This window comes from Trichechus manatus, unplaced genomic scaffold, assembly GCF_000243295.1.
Source record: "Trichechus manatus latirostris isolate Lorelei unplaced genomic scaffold, TriManLat1.0 scaffold00064, whole genome shotgun sequence".
Taxonomy (NCBI): domain Eukaryota; kingdom Metazoa; phylum Chordata; class Mammalia; order Sirenia; family Trichechidae; genus Trichechus; species Trichechus manatus.
This window is the reverse complement of record NW_004444000.1, coordinates 154,268-159,510: the sequence shown is the minus strand read 5'-3', so window position 1 is coordinate 159,510 and position 5,243 is coordinate 154,268.

Below are 5,243 nucleotides of genomic sequence, written 5' to 3'. Positions count from 1 at the left end.
GCAAACAATTCAAAACAAACAAATGAACAAAAGCCCCAGGATCCCACGAGCACGGCAGCCCGAACCGGGAAACAGCTCCACACTCGAACGGAGCTCTGCAGCCTCTCAGGAAGAAGCAAAGATGGCCCATGGAGCCAGATACTTGAGCAAAGGGAGGGGGAGTTGGCGAGAGGCAAGTAAGAAATCAAAAGAAGCAGACAAAAAAAGTAACACTAGCAGCCAAAAAATGGCACTCAGAGAGCCAGCCAGTGCGGGCTGGTGTTTCTGGACAACAGACTGTGTCTGTGGGAAGCAGAGGGGTCCTAGTGTGGGTGAAGAAGGGTAGAGAGTGGGAAAGCATATACCACAAATTACCGGAGATCTGCAGCCCCTCAGGAAGAAACAAAGATGGCGCACAGAGCGAGGTACTCGAGCGAAAGGAGTGGGAGGTGGGGAGAGGCGAGGAAGAAATAAAAAGAAGCATAAAAAAGCAACACCAGCAGCCAGCAAATGACATTCAGAGGGCCACCTGTTTGGGTGTGTGGAATTCAAGCAGATGCTGTTTCCTGGTCAAGAGACTGTGGCCGCGGGAAGCAGAGGAGGCTGAGTCGGGGTGAAGAAGGGTGGGTGGTGGGAAAGCGTATATCTCCAAATACCGGTTGTTTTGTCTCCCGCTGGAAGCTCCGTGAGGCTGCTTTCTCAAACCCCTGTTTGCTGGTCTCTGATAGGAGTCCAAGATGGCGGACCCGTGCTGCATTAGCTAGTAGGAGACCTCTGCATGAATCTCTCCTCGCTCTCCGTTCTCTGTCAGTTTTCTCACTCCATTTGGTGCTTGGCTGAGATCTTTATCTCTTCATTTGTTGTTTTAGGGTTTCAGGATTGTTGTATTCTCTGTTTGGCTTAGTTTTTTGGATCTTTGCTGTGGAGGGATGGCATGGTGCTTCTGCCTAGAGAAGCATTTTGCCAGAACTCCCCTTGTATACTCTTTTGGTTATTGAAAGTAGTTTGATATTGCTCATCCAATGATAACTAGAATTTTTTGAATAAATGTCAAAGGGGACACCCATTGATCCTAAGATACATTGCCCTTGCATTGTCTACCCATCTACACACAGAACAGCCCAAGCATAAGGATTGTCCCTAGGAAAGGGGTTGCTTAAACCAATGTAATTAGATCCTCCACATAGGAACACAATCATAAGGGGCACAAATGATAGTATTGGTATGAAGCTTAGGAACAGAAAATTTTACATGCATTAGCCATGTCTCAATTAGATTGTTGTTACGTATTTGAAGCCTTCTAAACTTAAGTTCTAACTTAGTATGAGTCTCAGGATAGGAATTGTCATAAATAGGACTATTTTATTTGTCATATTTAGGATATAGTTCATTTAAGGTTGTTAAATAATCCTGATACCAAGGATCATAATACCTAGGTGATTCAGGATAGTATTCAATAAAATATAGTGCTAATTCTCCTTCCGATACACAGGGTACTTGGTGGTTAACTGCCGTTGCTCCTTTACAGTCTATAACTGGAATATAACAAGTAATATTTGGATGAAATGACATGTTAGGGGGGGGATGCCACAATTTAACACTTGTGGCTCATTTTAGGGCAGAACTAGAATTTGTTAGTGAAGGGATAACATGATAGTTTAATATGAGGAAGCTAAAAGATCTGAACTGTCTTGTACAGATTTAAGATTATGATGACATGTCCAGCAGTCAGTGAAATTCCCTTCACCAGCAACTGAGCTAATTTTACAAATGCATTTTCTTCCCAGGCCAGGCTAAAATTAAGATACGTATGGAGAAGATTAGAGTTATCTTAATTAAACCCATAATAATATAAGTGAATAACAGACAATGAATAAAATATAGAGACTATCAGGATTATTGCTATTATTAAAGACACTAAACCACAAACTTCAATGTAATGTATTTAACACTTCTGTTTTCAATAAAATGATTACAATAGAAAATAAGGTAATTTAATATGTTGTTGTTAGGTGCTGTCAAGTTGGTTCTGACTCATAGTGACAATGTGTACAACAGAATGAAACACTGCCCAGTCATGCTCCGTCCTCACAATCATTGTTGCGCTTGAGTCCATTGTTGCAACCATTGTGTCAATCCATCTGATTGAGGGTCTTCCTCTTTTTCGCTGACCCTCCACTTTACCAAGCATGATGTCCTTCTCCAGGGACAGGTCCCTCCTGATACCATGTCCAAAGTATGTGAGACAAAGTCTTGTCATCCTTACTTCTGAGGAGCATTCTGGCTGTACTTCTTCCAAGACAGATTTGTTCATTCTTTGGCAGTCCACGATATATTCAATATTCTTGGCCAACACCATAATTCAAAGGCATCAATTCTTCTTCGGTCTTCCTTATTCATTGTCCAGCTTTCCCGTGCGTAGGAGGTGATTGAGAACACCATGGCTTGGGTCAGGCGCACCTTAGTCTTCAAGAATCCATAGAGAGACAGCAATCAGAAATCCAGAAGATTAACAATAAAATTTCAGAACTAGACAACCCAATAAAAAGTCATAGGAGCAGAACTGTACTTTTTTGTGTATTGTTGACAGTTTCTTTGTTCCACTTAATTTTCTGTGCTGAGTTGTTTTCCTTTATGTACTTTCTTTTCATCTTTTTCATTGTTGATTTTGTATTTGCTGAATTTTTACGTTTTTCTTGTTTTTTATTTTAATGAGTAAGATTGTTAGTTTCCTTTGTGGTTACCTTAATATTTACCTCTATTTTTCTAAGTTTAAACCAGACTTTTATTTCTTTGTATTGCCTTGACTTCCTCTCCATATGAAAAGTCTATGACTACATTATTTAGTCCCTCTTTTTTTTTAATGTTGTCATCTTTTACATATTGACTTCTCTGTTTCTCTGTGTTCGGGGTTTTAGCATTGATTTATTTTTGTGACTTCCCTATCTGGGTTGATATCTGGTTGCTCTGTCCTGTGTTCTAGTTATGGGTTGGTATATGATGTTATTGATTTTCTAGCTGGAGGACTCCCTTTACTATTTCTTGTAATTTTGGTTTGGTTTTTGCAAATTCTCTAAACTTATGTTTATCTGGAAATGCCCTAATTTTGCCATCATATTTGAGAGACAGTTTTCCTGGATAAAAATTCCTTTTTTTGTTAATTTTTTTATTGTATTTTAGATGAAGGTTTGTAGAACGAATAATTTCTTATTAAACAGTTAGTACACATATTGTTTTATGACATTGGTTATCAACCCCTCGACATGTCAACACTATCCCTTTTCAACCTTGGGTTCCTTATTACCAGCTTTACCATCCCCTCCTGTCTTCCGACCTTGTCCCTGGGCTGTTGTGCCCCATTAGTCTCATTTTTTTAATGGGAATGTCTAATCTTTGACTGAAGGGTGAATCCTTGGAGTTACTTCATTACTGAGCTAGAAGGGTGTTGGGGGCCATACTCTCAGGGTTTCTCCAGTCTCTGTCAGGCCACTAAGTCTGGTCTTTTTTTGTGAGTTAGAATTTTTTTCTACCCTTTTTTCCAGCTCTGTCTGGGATCTTCTGTTATGATCCCTGTCAGAACAGTCAGTGGTGGTAGCCGGGCACCATCTAGTTGTACTGGACTTAGGCTTGTGGAGGCCTTGGTAGTTGTGGTCCATTAGTCCTTTGGACTAATCTTTCCTTTGTATCCTGTTCTCTTCATTCTCCCTTGCTCCAGAAGGGTTGAGACCAGTGGAATATCTTAGATGGCTGCTCATAGGCTTTTAAGACCTCAGACGCTACTCAACAAGGTAGAATGTAGAATATTTTCTTTATAAACTATGTTATGTCAATTGAGCTAGATGTTTCCCCAGACCATGGTCCCTACAGCCCTCCGCCCAGCAATTCCGTCCCTCAGACAGTTTGGGTGTGTCTATGGAGCTTCCATGACCTTTAGTTGTACAAGTTGTTCTGGCTTCCCCAGTATTATGGACTGTCTTACCCTTCACCCAAGTTACCATTTATCTTTTTTTCTATTTAATATTTCCACCCCACCACTCCGATCCCTTTTAACCATCAAATATTTTTTCTTTTTGTGTGTAAACCTACAGATGAGTTTTTACAGTACTGTTCTACAGTATTTGTCCTTTTGTGATTGACTTACTTCATTCAGCACAATGTCCTCCAATTTTATCTATGTTATGAAATACTTCCCAGATTCATCACTGTTCTTTGTCATTGCATACTTCATTGTGTGCGTGTACCATAGTTTGTTTATCCATTATTCTTTTGATGGGCATCTAGGTTGTTTCCATCGTTTTGCTATTGTGAACAATGCTGCAACGAACATGGATGTGCATATGTCTATTCGTGTGATGGCTCTTATTTCTCTAGGATATATTTCTAGGAGTGGGGTTGCTGGATCGTATTTATTTCTATTTCTAGCTCTCTAAAGAAGCACCATGTCATTTTCAAAAATGATTGTATCATTTTGCGTTCCCACCAGCAGTGCATGATTTCTGATCTCCCCGAAGCCTCTCCAACATTTATTATTTCCAGTGTTTTTGATTCATGCCAGTAATGCTGGGGTAAGATGGTATCTCATGGTGGTTTTAATTTGCATTTCTCTAATGGCTACTGATCTCGAGCATTTCCTCATGTGTCTGTTCGCCATTTGAATGTTTTCTTTGGTGAAGTGTCTGTTCATTTCCTTTGCTCATTTTTTAATTGGATTATTTGTCTTTTTGTTGTAGAGGTGTTGGATTTTCTTGTAGATTTTAGAGAGTAGAACTTTTTCTGGTTTATAGTGTCCAAAAGTTTTTCACAGTCTGTTGGTTCTCTTTTTACTCTTTGATGAAGTCTTTTGATGAGCATAAGTATTTAATTTTTAGAAGATGGCAGTTATCTAGCTTATCTTCTGGAGTTTGTGGGTTGTTGGTTATGGTTTATATCCTGTTAATGCCGTGTATTAGGTACTCTATCATTGATCCTTATTTTTCTTCTATGGACTTTATAGTTTTGGGCTTTATATTTAGGTCTTTGATCCATTTTAAATTAGTTTTTGTATAGGGTGTGAGGTATGAGTCCTGTTTCATTTTCTTGCAGATAGACATCCAGTTTTGCCAGCACCATTTGTTAAAAAGACTGTCTTTTCCCCATTTGATGGTTTTTGGGCCCTTGTCGAAGATCAGGTGACCTTAGGTAGATGGATTTACATCTGGGTTCTTAATTCTGTTCTATTGGTCAATGTATCTGTTGTTGTACCCGTACCAGGCTGTTTTGACTAC